The sequence below is a fragment of the Ornithorhynchus anatinus genome, chromosome 21 (assembly GCF_004115215.2).
Source record: "Ornithorhynchus anatinus isolate Pmale09 chromosome 21, mOrnAna1.pri.v4, whole genome shotgun sequence".
Lineage (NCBI taxonomy): Eukaryota > Metazoa > Chordata > Mammalia > Monotremata > Ornithorhynchidae > Ornithorhynchus > Ornithorhynchus anatinus.
In genome coordinates this window covers 19,767,678-19,784,004 of record NC_041748.1, presented here as the reverse complement: position 1 = coordinate 19,784,004, position 16,327 = coordinate 19,767,678, and the positions used below count along the sequence as shown (strand labels likewise).

Genomic DNA, 16,327 nt, shown 5'->3' with positions numbered 1-16,327 from the left:
AATTAACATTATTATCTTCTTCAACCAGGTAAATATCATCCCACCGTCATCTGGCTGGCAGAGGGGTATCCTCCATCTGCAATCTTTGAGCAAAGGACCATCACCAAACGACCCATTAAGTGCTGCCCAACACAACCGTGAACCCCGACAGCCACCCTCAGGTCAAGGAAGGAGCTTCTTGGAATTCCCCGCTCCAAACTCCAACATACTGTTTTTTTTCTTTTGGAGGGAGGGCACTAAAATGGGGAGACAGTTTCTCCTAGAGAGTATTCATCTTCGTGTCACAAATGCTGTCATTTCCCCCTCCTTTTCAAATGACTAGCTCTTTCTGGGCCCCAGAGAATTCCTTCTGTGGAAGACTTGTTTTCCTAATAATATTAATAATTGTGAAATTTCTTAAGCACTTAATATATGCCAAGCACTTTACTAAGTGCTGGGGTAGATTCAAACTATGTGGGTTGGAACAGTCCCTGTCCCACATGGGGGTCCCACTCTTAATCCCCATTTTAGAGATGAGGGAAGTGAGGCACGGAGAAGTTGTAACTTGCCCAAGGTCACACAGCAGACAAGTGGTGGAGCCAGGATTAGAAGTCAGGGTCCCAGGCTGGGCTCTATCCACCAGGCCACGCTGCTTCTCATCCTACCCCAAGGAAGGGGAGCCAGGCCCTCGGTAGCTGGGGCTGAGCCTGGAGGAAATGGGAATCTCACATTCCGCTCTCCAATCCCAGGTCGGCTCCATCGCCACGGGACATTGGCATGCCGTGATTGGCTCGAGAACCTGACGTGATCCACCTGCTATTTCTGGCAAGGAGAACGCCACCCACCCTCCCTCACATGCAGCGGATCCCCACGGCTCCCAAACTCCTTCCTCTAAAGTGAGCGAACTGAGCCACAGTGCTAAAGGGCAACAGAATATGGTCGTCTCCTTCCTCGGTGATGGAGTAAGCCGCCATTTCCCAGTCATGGATTCCCCAGAGTCAGGAGGGGGAGGGCAACAGTGATGTTGAAAAGCTTGCTACTGCTCATCCCGGATTTTCCCGAAAATCGGAGCAGGTCACAGAGACAGTATTCTCAAGCTAGTCGAGCTTTGAAATCCAAGTCAGAGGAGAAAATAGAACCTTAGCCAATTTTGATGGTCTGAAGTCTCAAGCATCTCATTTTTAGGAGGAGGAAAAGTGTGAGTTTTTGGCGGGGAGGTGATTGAACAAAAGGAAAAGGTGTTTTTATACTTGTTTCCTTAACCATTCTCCACTAGATGGGCACTTCCCTCAGTTCTGCTGCACACACACACACACACATTATTGGATTAATGCTTGCCATAATGCATAATTAATGAAACTGAATAAATATGCAGATTTGCAATTGCAGATTGACTGCCATGGTCATATCCCTGAACACTATGGTAATTGATTGGATGCTCTTAATTACCATATTTAACACTGTTTCCTTATGAACATGTGCAAACAAATCACTCCAGAACATATTCTTTCAAAACCCATGTTCATTCTTAAGTGTCGGAGCTATACACGTTTCTGGGGTTTAACCTCTTAAAATGTGTCAATCTCTCTGCCCATTTTGCCCAGGTTTTGAGAATGGGAATATAATGAGAGAAGAAATGAAAAGAATTTCGATCTTTGGCAGGGCATTAAGGTAGCACGAATGAAGAGGGTAGCTTTCAGGCTGCATCTGTCGCCTTAACTCTCCTCCAGCCGTTACATCCCGCCCATGCGCTGTGGTGAAATGTACTTCTTGGATGTCTGTCCCAACAGGGAAATTCAGATTGGACACACACCACCACACACACACACACAAAATCCCTCCGTGGACAATCTTTCCCAACATCCCCATCACCCGACTCCGGTCGCTGGAAAGAGGTTTAAGAGTTGACATTATGATTTGCCACTTTGTTCTCTGGGCGGCGGCACCGAAACAAGCTAAGGCGATTCTAGAACCAGAAATTCTAAAAGGCCCTGGGGTTAGTTGGAAGCTGTTGATTGCTTTACCATGGAAAATAAGTGGTATTTGTTTCTAGATATTCCTTCTCTCTGGGAGGGGGGCACCAAAACTATTAGGCGACTTCAGGACCAGAAATTCTAAAAGCCCCTGTCATTGGTTGGGAGCTGTTGACAGTTTTAAAGTGGAAAATAAATGGGATTGTTTCTAGATATTCCTATTCTTTGGGCGGGCAGGCACAAAAACCACTAAGGCGATTCCAAAACCAGAAATTCTACAAGCCCTTGGGATTGGTTGGAAGTTGTTCATGGTTTTAACGTGGAAAATAAGTGGGATTTGTTTCTAGATATTCCCATTCTCTGGGAGGTGGGCACCAAAACCACTAAGGCGATTCCAGAACCGGATATTCTACAAGCCCCTGGGATTGGTTGGAAGCTGTTCATGGTTTTAACGTGGAAAATAAGTGGGATTTGTTTCTAGATACTCCTATTCTCTGGGCGGTGGGCACCAAAACCACTAAGGCAAGTCCAGAACCAGAAATTCTAAAATCCCCTGGGATTGGTTGGAAAGCTGCTGATAGTTGTTCACATGGAAAACAAATGGGATTTGTTTCTAGATATTCTTATTCTTTTCATTGAAAAACTCATTCTTACGACCTCTCTTTCCTCTGAAAACTCTTGGTTGGTATTGTAGACTGTAGCTGCTTTCTTTCTGGCATTTTTAACTCATTTGCTCAAGTCTCTGTCATTATCTCAGAAAACTCCCGTTGCCTCCAGTGTCCCTTAGCTCTGGCCCTAAACACCCACAAACCCACCATTTCACATTTACGTCCCCTCCTTCTCCCCTACTCTTCTCTCTGCCCTCCCCCTTCCTCTCCCAGCATTATCCCAAGCTAGCTTTGCTATTTCGAGATGGAACTAGATGGAATTTCTTTCCTCTGGCCCTGTATTTTTCTAATGAATGATATTGAAACCAAATGGCCGAGAGCGCCGGGGCTTGGCCCGCCTACCGTCGGCAGGGCGGCCAGTGAATGGGTGTTCTTTTCGAGCAGATCCAGCCGGCCTTCAGGGGAGGAAAATCATAAATAGAACAGTTAGGCTAATTGACTCCTCAGAGACATTCCAAAGCCATTGTACCTGAAAACCTCACCTCCCTCCAAGGCCACAGGACGGCAGGAAAGACCTCTAAGGGCCTTGTCCTGCATTTCAGGTACATCCTGGATGAAATGAGTGGCTGTGAAGACTGACTGATAAATGGGGATTTGATTATGTGTCCTTCAGCTGGGGGGCCTTTGGGCGTCTGCTGCTGAGAAGGCAGGAAGACATACTAACGATGACTATTTGTGGTGTTTGTTCAGTGCTTACTACTGTGTCAAACACCGAATTGAGTGCTAGTATAAGATAGAAGATCATCAGATTGGACCACAGCCCCGTCCCATTTTGGGGATCACAGGTCTGACGGGGCCAGGAAGACACAAGATTAATCAATGGTATTTACTGAGCGCCTGTGTGCAGAGAACTGTACGCTTGGGAGCATATTAATAATAATTATTATTATTGTGGTATTTATTAGTGCTTACTTATGTTCCAGGCACTGTACTAAGCGTTGCGTGGATACAAGCAAATCAAAATTGGACACAGTCCCAGTCCCACATGGGGCCACAGTCTCAATCCCATTTTACAGATGAGGGAATGGAGGCCCAGAAGAGTGAACTGACTTGCCCAAGGTCCCCGAGGCAGACAAGTGGCAGAACAAGAATTACAACACATGACTCTCTGACTCCCAGGCCCCTGCTCTATTCACTACGCCATGCTGCTTCTCTGCATATAACAGAATTAGCAGACACATTTCCTGTCCATAATGACCTTAGGGTCTAGAGATTAAGTATTGAATGCCCCTTCTACAGATGATGAAACTGAAATCTAGAGAAGTGAAGTGGCTTTCCCGAGATAACCTGGCAGGCAAGTGGAGAAGCTGGGATTAGAACCACAGGTCTCCTGACACCCCCCAGTCCTGTGCTCTTTCCACTAGGCCATGCTATGACTCCTCCCTCCTGTTCCCCAACACTGGACCACACTTGTTTTCCCCGTGAAGATTCCACATTTGGCCCAGTGGATATGAGTGTCCTACAGGCTGTAACCAGCCCCTGGTGGGGGTTTGCAAGCCGGAGAGGGTGGACGTGGCTACCCGCACACCCATCCTAACCAAATGACTCCAAGTGAACGCTGTTGACTATGGGGCAGGGTGAAGGGGACGCGATAGGAATGAGAGAGTGCAGATGGCTCAAGGCAAACCATCACCCTGCCCAGCCAGGAGTGGCTTAGTGGAAGAGCCTGGGCTTGGGATTCAGAAGACAAGGGTTCTTCATCCCAGCTCTGCTGCTCATCTGCTGTGTGACCTTGAGCAGCCACTTAACTTCTCTGTGCCTCAGTTACCTCATCTGGAAAATGGGGGATTAAGGACTGTGAGCCACATGTGGGACAACCTGACTACCTGTGTAATCTACGCTAGTGCTTAGCAACAGTGCTTGGCACATAGTAAGTGATTAACAAAATACCCATAATCATTACTTATTACGATTATTAGCTCCATTCATTCACATTTATTGAACACTTACTGTGTGCAGACCACATTCAGCACTTGGAAGAGTACAATACAGCAATAAACAGCCCACAAAGGGCTTAGAGTCCACAGTTAGTCTACTGCTAGGGAGTTTCCTCATACCTGCCCTATCAGTGGCATCTTCTTCTAGCACAAAGGAATATACGCTATCCTGATTTATTCGCAAAATTGCCTCACCCTGCTTTCTGAAGAAGAAACCAAAGATTATATGCTGTACCACGGGCTTGTAAACCACAAGAGATACATTGTGAGGTCAGGGGGCTTGGGGAGGAGGAGGAAGAGCAAAAGGTGAAAATCTGACAACAGGGTTGGGGGGGAGGGAGTTAATTCATTAAGACTTCCCAAGGTCTTGGGAAGAGAAGCAGAAGAGTGAGGAGACCAACAGAGCAGCGTTGGGGAGGAAAAAATTCATTAGGACTGCCAAGGGCAGCTGGGAAGAAGGGCAGAAAGGTGAGAAAATGGCAACACAGCAGGGGATGGAGAACTAATTCCCTGAGGGCTGATTTTCTGCTGCACTTGAGGAGTCATTTCACTCAGACTGTGCTGTCCAGTCTCCTCTTACCATCCTCTTCCTTCTTACCTACCCCATCGCTTCTCTTGCTCCTTTTTCTCTGCTTCCCTTATTCTAGAGGTCATTCTTCTATGCCCCATGTACTAACTCCACCGCTGTTTTAAAGTTCCAGGAATTTTGCCCCAGAGTGGAGGAATTAGGTGAGTGGACACGGTGTGTGAACTTCTCTCCTTACGTGAGCCGAAAAAAGACTGGGGTGTCCAGCCAACTCATGATCGTCCCTGGTAAGGGGCAGATCCGTGGATTTTCAGGATGAATGAAATTCCCGGATCAATGAAAACAAAACAAGCTTCATTTTATTTTACGGTTCCGAATTTCTTCCGCCCGATCTGTCGGTCAGAATGGCTCTCCAGTAGCGAGACGGACTCGGAGCGTTTGCCCATTTTGGGGTGGTTTTTTTTTCCCTTCATGATCTGGCTGTGGAATTGTCCCATCCCAGAGCCAGGGAGCAGAATTAAAGAGCTGCAGTAACAACACTGGTTCTTCAAAAATGGAGTCCCTGAACCTTTGAGGGGGAATTTGCTGGCTGCAATTCACTGAGATGGGCTGGAGGCTGCTTCTGACCCTTTTCTTTCCAATGGTATTTGTTAAGTGCTACTATGTGCCCGACACCATACAAAACACTGGGGGTAGATACGAGCTAATCAGGTTGGACACAGCCGCTGTCCCACATGGGGCCCACAGACTTCATCTCCATTTTGCAGATGAGGTAACTGAGGCCCAGAGAAGTCAAGTGACTTGCCCAAGGTCACTTAGAAGAGTTGGGATTAGAACCCACGCTCCCCTGACTCTCACGCCCGGGCTCTTTCCACCGGGCCAGGCTACACTTCAAGGGGCTGAGCAGTTAAAGTTAGGTTAAACAGAATTCGCCTAGAAAAGCAAATGAGAAGAACTTCCAGGATCTCGGGTGCCTTCGTCATCTAGCCGAGCCCATTTTCCTGCGCTTCTGAGAGGGAGAGGATGGAAGATGCTAGAAAATGGTTTAGTATTCATCATAAATAATAAATCAATAACAATCGGTGATTTGTGTATCTTCGCACAGCCTGGATTTTAAACACAAATTAAATATAGAACAAAGGAAGCTAGAAAGAAAATAGGAACAGCAAGAGGGAGATTTTCCTGCTGTTTCTTCCCTTTTTGAAAAAAAATAAATAAAAAAGCCCTCTCTAAGGGAACTCAAACTTGGCTGAAAGAGCTTCTATGTGGCTCACCTGGAGTCGGCTCCTGTGAGGCACGTGACTGCAGACTCTTGACCCAGTTTCATCTTTGGTCCTGTCCAACCCTTCTGTAGAGGCAATCTGGCCCTCACAAGACTTAAGATTACATGGTTCTATGTCCTGGGGGCCACATGTATTGAATCTCATTTTCTGACTCCAAAATAACAATAATATTAACAATAAGAATAGTGCTCTTTGTTCTACACTTACTATGTGCCAAGCACAGTACAAAGCGTGGCTTTAGAGAAGCAGCATGACCAATTACATAGAGCACAATTATTGTTATTATTATTATTATAATTATTAATGTCATCTCTACACAGATGATTCCAAAATATATCACTCCAGCCTCAACCTCATTTCTCTGCAGGCTCACATATCCTCCCACCTCCAGGTCATCTCTCCTCGGATGTCCCGCCGACAGCTCAAACGGAACACGTCCAAAATGGACCTCGTCTTCTTCCCACCCAAGCCCTGTCCTCCCGCTGACCTTCCTCATCCTCCCCATCTCACAAGCCCGTCATCTTTGCATCATCCTCGACTCTTCTTTCATACAGCCCACGTATTCAATCTGTCACCAGATCCTGTCAGTTCTATCTTCAAAATATCGCTAAAATCCACCCTTTCTTCGCCCATCCGAACTGCTGTTGATCCGAATGCTTACCCTATCTCGTCTTGCCTACTGCATCTGCCTCCTCTCTTACCTCCCTGCCTCCAATCTCCTTCCACTCCAGGCCATCTCTCCTTCTGCTGGCCGGATCATTTCTCTAAAAACATATTCCGTACATACCTTCCAAAACTCAGAGACCTCAGATGGTCACCCATCCGTCCCTACGGCAAACTCATTTCTTACCACTAGCTTTAAGGCCTTCAATTAGCTCTTCCCCTCCTACCTCGCCTCATTAATCTCCTACTACAACCCAGCCCGCATATTTCTCTCCTCTAATGTCAACCTACTCGCTGAATCTCAATCTCTTCTCTCTCGCCACTGACCCTTCACTCACGTCCTCCCTCTCCAACTCCCTTATATCTGACAGATGACTGTTCTCGCCACCTTCACAGCCCTCCTGAGATCTCATCTCTTCCAAAAGGCCTTCCCTAATGTTTCATCTCCCCACATGACTCACCTACCCCTCTGCCTCAACTGTAGGCTTGGGTTTGTACCCTTTAAGCACATTGATAATCATACCACTCCATTCCCATCACATTTATGTTCCCACCTTCTGCTGCTTCAGCCACTCGTTCACTCATTCATTCAATCGTATTTCTTGAGCATTTACTGCGTGCACTGTATTGAACACTTGGGAGAATACAGTATAATAATATATTGGGGGGGGGAGGCAGGGAATCTTATCTGCGAGACCGTGGGCCAGTCGCTTAATGTCTCCGTTGCCTCAGTTTTCTCATCTGTAAAATGGGGAAGAACTATCGTCTCTCTCCCACAGTTTGGGAACTCCATTTAAGAAGGGGCATGCTGGACCTGATTATTAGGTAGCTACCACAGTGTTAGGCACATAGTGAATGCTTAAAAATACTACAAGGATTACTACTGCTGATATTTACTGAGCCTCAACTGAGTGCAAAGTAATGAACGTAGTACTTGGGAGAGAGAACCAGAAGTCAGGTTCGTGACTGCTGCCTTCTAAAGGTTAAACTCTAAAAGGCTGAACAAACATTTTTCACAAATAGTAGGAGTAGCAGGAAGGACAAGGATATATATCAATCAGTGGTATTTACGGACCGCTCATGGTGTGCAGAACAATAATGTTGGTATTTGTGAAGCGCTTACTATGTGCCAAGTACTGCTCTAAGCACTGGGGGAGATACGGTGATCAGGTTGTCCCACATGGGGCTCACAGTCTTAAAATCCCATTTTCCAGATGAGGTAACTGAGGCCCAGAGAAGTTAAGTGACTTCCCCAAAGTCACTAAGCTGACACGTGGTGGAGCCGGGATTAGAACCCACGACCTCTGACTCCCAAGCCCGGGCTCTTTCCAGTGAGCCACGCTGCTTCTCAGAACATTACACTAAGCACTGGGAGAGGACAACAGAGTTGGTAGAAACATTTCCTACCAACAAGAATACAGCTGGAAGCAGTAAAAACATTATAAGGACGAAACTCTAACTATAAGAATACTCTAGACTGGAAACTCACTACAGGCAGTGAACATGTCTCCTATTTCTGTTGTGCTGGACTCTCCCAAGCACTTAGTACAATACTCTGCACATAGTAAGCACTCAATAAATGAGACTGATTGATTGACTTCAAGAAATAGCGTGGTCTAGTGGAAAGAACTCGGACCTGGTAGTCGGAAGACCTGGGTTCTAGTCCCAGCTCTGCCTCTTGTATCCTGGGTGACCTTGGTCAAATCACTTAACTTCTCCGTGCTTCAGTTTACTCATATGAAAAACGGGGGTTAAACCCATCTCTCTCTAATTTAGCCTGTCCCATGCGGATTAAGGATGGTGTCCAACCTGATTATCTTGTATCTACCCTAACACATAGTAAAGTGCTTGGCACGCAGTTAAGCACTTAACAAGTACCACTAATTATGATTATTATTATTGGCAGGGAACTCGTCTACCAACTCTGTTTTACTGTACTCTCCCAAGCTCTTAATGTAGTGCTCTGCACAGAATAAGCGCTCAATAAGTGCCACATGAGCTCTGAGCTGTTCATCGTGAACCAGCAAAATGATTTTGAAGTCACTCAAATCATCAGCTGGGTGGACAGCAGTATGCAAAGGAAAGGCAAAATGCCAGGTGGCCAAAAGAGCATCGAAAACAAAACAACAGCCGACTCCTGTTGCTCTCCTCAGTGTTCTGAACCTCCCTGAGCACTTTATGCAGGGCACTGTATCAAGTGGATGTCTCAGAAATGCTGCTGCTATTATTCATTCATTCAATAGTATTTATTGAGCGCTTACTATGTGCAAAGCAATGTACTAAGTGCTTGGAATGTACAATTCGGCAACAGAGAGAGACAATCCCTGCCCAATGATGGGCTCACAGTCTAAATGGGGAAGACAGACAGCAAAGCAAAAGAGAACAAAATGAATAAAACAAAAACAAGACATCATCGAGATAAATAGAATCAAGGAGATATACACCTTATTAACAAAATAAATAGGGCAATAAATAATATATACAAATGAGCACAGTGCTGAGGGGAGGGAAAGGGGAACAGCAGAGGGTGGGGGGGGAGGGGGAGCAGAGGGAAAGGGGGGTATTACTTCTTCTACTACTATGACGACAATCAAAATTCATTGCTTGTCCACTCCTGGCATCCCGCGGGCAGTTCTAATCCCTACATTTGAGAGGAGAGATAGAGCTGGAGGTTGTGAAGGCAGGAAACATCCATCAATCCAAAAGTTTGGATCCACTCAAGGACGAGAGGTCTTTTCAGTTTATTTTATTTTTAACGGTATTTGTTAAGTGCTGACTAGTGCCAAGCAGTATGCTAAGCACAGGGACTGTGTCCAAACCAATTTGTTTGTATCCATGCCAGTGTTTAGTGCAGGGCTTGGCACATACTAAGCACTTAACAAGTACCACTAAATAATAATAATTGTGGTATTTAAGCGCTTACCATGTGCCAGGCACTGTACTAAGCACTGGGGTGGATGGGGCAAATCAGGTTGGATGCAGTCCCTGTCCCATGTGGGGCTCACAGTCTCAATCCCCATTTTACAGATGAGGTAACTGGGGCATGGAAAAGTTAAGGGACTTGTCCAGGGTCACACAGCTGATAAGTGGCAGAGCTAGGATTAGAACCCATGACCTTCCGACTCCCAAGCCCATGCTCTATCCACTACACCATGCTGCTTTCCTATTATTATTATTATTAGATGCAAGATTGGGCACAGTCCTCATCCCACATGGGGCTCACAGTCTTAATCCCCATTTTCCAGATGAGGGAACTGAGGGCCAGAGAAGTGAAGTGACTTGCCCAAGGTCACCGAGCAGACAAGCGGCAGAGCCAGGATTAGAACCCAGGTCCTTTGGACCTCCAGGCCTGTGCTCTAGTCACTACCCCACATTGCTTCTCCCACGTTCCTGGGCACACGGACAACCATCCTAACTCAGGCTGGGGACTTTCCAGCTTTAACCATCACCTGCCTCTCCGAAGCCAACCTGTTGCCATCCCCCTGACCTGCCACCCCCCCGATCAAGTGGGCCCTGAGGCAGAGCCTCACCCACACCCCCCAACCCGACAAAATGGGGACTCCGAGCCTCCAGAGGTGGGAGGCAGGGAGATGGCAGGAGGCGGTGGCCACCCCCTTGACCCGGTGGGCCCTGAGGCGGTGGCCCCTCCTTGGCTCCCCTAGATCCCCAACCCGACAAGACCCTGGAAAACCAAATGGGGACTTCAGGACTCCGGAGGTGGGAGGCAGGCTGAGGGCGGGAGGCGGCAGCCGAGGCCGGGCCATTAACTACTCTTCCCGCTCCAGGGCTTCAAGATGAAGACGTGGAGGTGGGCGATGAGCACATCAGAATGGGAGGAAAAAAAATGGCTTTAATTGCTTCACCCTTATTGATAGGCAAACTTGTTTTCTGGATGCAAATTGCTCTATAAATAAAAGTAAAACAACTCCGGCAGACAATTTGCTGCTTTGTTAGAGGGAGAACAGAGAGAAAATTAAATCAAGATAAAGTAGCCCTAATTCAACGGCACACACCCTAGGCCCTCAGATGGCAGGACCCCAGCCCCAGAGCTACTCAGTTACCTGCTAAATCTTTTGTGTACCCAGTGGAATAAGAGGAGAATCCAACATTATCTTGGCGATCGGCAAAGCGGGTGAATAATTCCCATTATACTAATTAGGAAACTGAGGCACAGAGGAGTGAAATGATTTGTTCGAGGTCACCCAGCAGGCAGGTGGTGGAGCTAGGATGACAACTCAGGTCTCCTAACACCCAGTCTAGTGCTCCGCCTCTACCACTCCATGTCCTTAGTCAATGGACACATTGTCAGAGTTTGTTTTGAGAGCATCAAAAGACTCTGCACCATCTAGTCATCAAAACCTATTGCACACAGAAGAACAGTGTGACTTAGTGGAAAGGGCATGGGCCAGGAGTCTGAGGACGTGGATTCTAAGGTCACATCGCAGACAAGTGGCAGAGCCAGGATTAGAACCCAGGTCCTTCTGACTCTCAGGGCTGCACTCTATCCACAAGGCCCCGCTGTTTCTCAAGGAAAGGCAAGGGAAAGTCCAGGGGGCAGAGCTTAAAACGAGAGTGGGATCAAGTCACGTCCTGCCTGAGCAATGGCAAAACCCAATCGATCAATCAATGGTATCTATTGAGCACTTACTATGTGCAGGGCATTGTACTAAGCGCTTGGGAGAGTACAATATGGCAGAATTAGCCGACAAGTTCCCTGCCCATAACAAGCTTACTGTTCAGAGAGCTGGATCAAGTCTCGCCCTGCCTAAGCAACAGCAAAGCCCAGTTAATGGCATTTATTGAACACTGTATGCAGAGCACTGTACCAAGCATTTGGGAGAGTACAAACAGCAAAATTAGCAGACCCAACCCCAGTCCATAACAAACACAGTCCAAGGAGCCAAATCAAGTCACATCTCTCCTTAACATTCATTCATTCAGTCAGTCAATCATATTTATTGAGCGCTTACTATGTGCAGATTACTGTACTAAGCACTTGGAAAGTACAATTCAGTAACAAAGAGAGACAATCCCTGCCCACAACTGGCTCACAGTCTAGAATGGGGGAGACAGTCATCAAAGCAAGTAAACAGGCATCAGTAGCATCAACATAAATAAATAGAATTAGAGATGTATACACATCAGCAACACCCAATCAATCGAGCACTGACTGTGTGCAGAGCACTGTCCTAAGCATATGGAAGCATCCAAACGTGTAGACCTATTCCCCGCGCACAGCCAACCAAGTCAAAACCGGTGCAATCAGTGAACTCCCAGTCAGTCAGTCGATGGTATTTGCTGAGTATCTACCGTGCGCAGAACATTGTACTAAATGCTTGGGAGAGAACAATATACCAGGACCCGGTCCCTGCCTACAACAGAAGACATGAAACGGCCAAAGCCAGAGTGCTTTGCTCAAAGAGACGTTAGGTAAACCTCAGGAAGCCAGACTGCGCGTGGACTCTGATTCCCCAGTGCCAAGACGGCTGGGCCTGGGTCATTTCCTCTTGGCCCACGGGGGAGAAGAGCCCCACAGATGGGAACTTGATCTATTTTATTTTTTCCACTCACCATCCGGGATGTCAGATCTTCGACATTTGCAACTGGAAACTGCCTAGTTCTGGGTAGCCAACGGCAGAAAGGGAAGGAGGAGTTGAGACGGCATCCAAGGTCCCTAGGAAAAGAAAGATCGGCAAGACAAATGGTGTTCAGAGATGGATCGCTTCCTGCACATCAAAAGAACACAAGTGTTTGGAGACGACTCTAATTGTGTAACGGAGGGGGCTGACAGAGCTTAGAAATGCCAAAAAAAAATAACATAGGAGGCAAAATATTTGGCTAGGTTATGCAGTAAAGCTGGGTGGGGGGAAGGATTTCCATATCCCAGCTACCGCTCACTGAGAGCTGCCCCCTCTCATCTGTAAGCTCCTTGAGGGCAGGGGTCTTGTCTACCAACTCTATAGTGCCTTGCTCTCTCAAGCATCTAGTACAGTGCTCTGTGCATGGTAAGCACTCAATAAACACCATCGACAGACTGGGTGTGGAGATAACAGGGACAGTGGCTTCTCGAGGTCGGGCACCTTTATTATCCACTGGTCCCCTGGGGTGCTTGCTATGTGCCAGGCACTGTACTAAGCACTGCGGTGGATAGAAGCAAATCGAGTGGGACACAGTCCCTGCCCTACATGGGGCTAGCAATCTTAATCAGCATAACCGCCATGCTGGGTGGGGGACGTGACCAATTCCAACCCATCTATTCATATGCTTCCACCGCACCTCCAGCTGACACAGTCAGCTCCCGTTGGCCTCTGTTCTTGGTGCCTCAGTTCCCTCATCTGTAAAATGGGGATGAAGACTGTGAGCCCCATGTGGGACAGGGACTGCGTCCAACTAGCTTGTATCTTCCTCAGAGCTGCCAATAACCTTTTGTGGCTTCCCTCTGGGGTTTGGCAGGGAGTGGCTCTCCTCGGTCACCAATGGGCCCCATTCATCACTTCTAAAAATAATAATAATAATAATGGTGGTGTTTGATAAGTGCTTACTATGTGCCAGGCATTCTACTAAGCGTTAGGGTGGAGATGAGTAAATCGGATTGGACAAAGTCCCCATCCCAAATGAGGTTTACGGTCTTAATCCCCATTTGACAGCAGAGGTAACCGAGGCCCAGAGAAGTGAAGCGACTTGCCCAAGGTCACACAGTGGCAGAGCTGGGATTAGAACCTAGGTCCACCTGACTCCCAGGCCCATGTTCTCTCCACTAGCTCACGCTGCTTCTCTATTGTTCACATTTAATCAGTCGCTTCCCTTGTATCTTGCTCAGAGCCCTCCCAAGGGGGGAAAAGTCACAGGGGCACTGATATTGGAAGCAGCGTGACTTAGTGGATAAAGCACAGGGTTAGGAGTCAGAGGTCATGGGTTCTAATCCCAGCTCCGCCCCTTAGTCTGCGGGGTGACCTTGGGCAAGCCACTTAACTTCTCTGGGCCTCAGTTACCTCATCTAGAAAACGGGGATTAAGACTGTGAGCCACATGTGGGACAGGGACTGTACCAAACCTGATTAGCTTATATATACTCCAGTGCTCAGAATAGTGCTTGGCACATAGTAAGGGCCTAGAGAATACCATAATAAGCATTATTATTGTTATTTTCCTCAAAGCTCTCCTGAAATTCCACTTCCTCTGGGAATCTTTTGCTGATTAATTGGCAACTCTCTAGACACATTAGCAATTAGCCACTGTTATCACTTCTGTATGTGATTCTTGCCCTGCATATTTGGTTGTATATTCACTTTTTTATTTAGCTCTTTCATCCCAACATTTTCGTGCTACTACCTGTTATATCCTTGTTCTTCCTCCTGCTCGCACTTTTTGTAAATAACTTGTCTGCCTGTCTCTCCCATTAGACTGTAAGTCTCTTGAGAGCTGAGATTGCTTCTACTGCCCAATAACAACCACAATAATAATAATGGTAATAACAAGATGGCATATTTCAGTCACTTAATGGTATTAAGCACTTACCGTGTGCAGGGCATGGTATTAAGCACTTGGGAGGATACGATATAGTTTGTACACACGACTTATTAAATGCTTTATATGTGCTGAGCGCTGAACTAGGCAAAAGATACTCACATATCAGACACAGTTCCCGTCTCACTATCCCACTATGGGCTCCCCATCTATTGTCTTCCCATTTTACAAGACCAAGAGGTGCGCTTAGACTAGTGCCCGGCACATAATAAGTGCCTAACAAATACCATAAAAAAACAGGGTCTCTTCCTCTCAAGCCATTGTTGAAGAGGGAGAAGAAAGGAGCAAAGAATGGGCCTGAATGCCGACTCTGTTGTACTGTACCCTTGCAAGTGCTTAGTATGGTGCCCTTCACAGAGTAAACATTCAATAATTCCCATTATTTGAATAACAGATATTCCATGAAAATGGAAAACCAAAGTGATTGGAGATGCAGGAAACTAATACCTGTATTTCTGTTTTAAACATTTATGGGGACCCATCTCTCTCTCATTCAAGCCAAAAATTCTGTCTGTCACCGAATCCTGTTGGTTTGACCTTCACAACATCACTAAAATCTGCTCTTTCCTCTCCATCCAAACTGCTATCAGGCTGATCCACGCACTTATCCCAACCCACCATGAATACTGCATTAGTTTCTTTGCTGACCTCCCTGCCTCTGGTCTCTCCCCATTCCAGTACATACTTCACTCCGCTGCCCAGATCATTTTTATAAAGAAACATTCAGTGCATGTTTCCCCGCTCCTCAAGAACCTCTAGTGGCTGCTCACCCACCTCCTTAACAAACAGAAACTCCTTACCATCAGCTTGAAAGCACTCAGTCATCTTGCTCACTCCTATCTAATCTTGCTCATTTCCTACTGCCACCCAGCACGCTCACTCGCTTGTCTAACACCAAGTTACTTATTGTACTATCTCATCTATCCCACCACCAATCTCTCACCCATGTCATTTCCCCCTCTTCCACTCCCTTCTGCATCACCCTTGCCTTTAGATTTGTACCCTTTATTCACCCTTTCCTCACTCCCACAACACTTACGTACATATCCGTAACTAATTTTAATATGTTTCCCCTTCTAAACTGTAAGCTCGTTGGAGGTGGGGAACATGTTTACCACCTCCGTTACACTGTACTCTCCCAAGTACTTCATACAGTGCTCTGCATATAGTAAGCATTTGGGAGGATACGATATAGTTGGTACACATGACTTATTAAACGCTTTATATGTGCTGAGCGCTGAACTAGGCAAAAGATACTCACATATCAGACACAGTTCCTGTCTCACTACTCCACTATGGGCTCCCCATCTATTGTCTTCCCATTTTACAAGGCCAAGGGGTGCGCTTAGAATAGTGCCCGGCACATAATAAGTGCCTAACAAATACCATAAAAATATAGGGTCTCCTTCTCTCAAGCCATTTTGAAGAGGGAGAAGAAAGGAGCAAAGAATGGGACTGAATGCCAACTCTGTTGTATTGTATTATATCGAGTAAACACTCAATAAATACAATTGATTATTTGTACACATTTGTATTTCATCCCAGAAAAAAAAATTACCCCGATGAAAAATCCAAGAAAAAAGGTGTCAATCTGCAGAAGCAAAAGCAGCAGATAAAGGGAGTGTCATCCAGCATCCTCCACCACATGATGTGCGAACTCCTAAGAGACATTCAGTGTCAACGGGCACTGGAAATGGATTCTCGAGGAGGGCATGAGGCTGTGTGAGCTTATCATCTTCTACCTCTGAGTGCAAGACCTCCCAACTGAATAA

General features: G+C 46.6%; 1 long non-coding RNA gene across 1 annotated transcript in view; it reads right to left on the bottom strand.

The window, feature by feature from the left end:
- The window catches only part of LOC114806010, a 134,768-nt gene that overhangs the window by 62,100 nt on the left and 56,341 nt on the right, over window positions 1-16,327 (bottom strand). The window contains exon 2 of the long non-coding RNA XR_003754136.1: window positions 12,601-12,703. This is a non-coding gene — a long non-coding RNA (uncharacterized LOC114806010). The remainder of the gene's footprint in view (window positions 1-12,600; window positions 12,704-16,327) is intronic.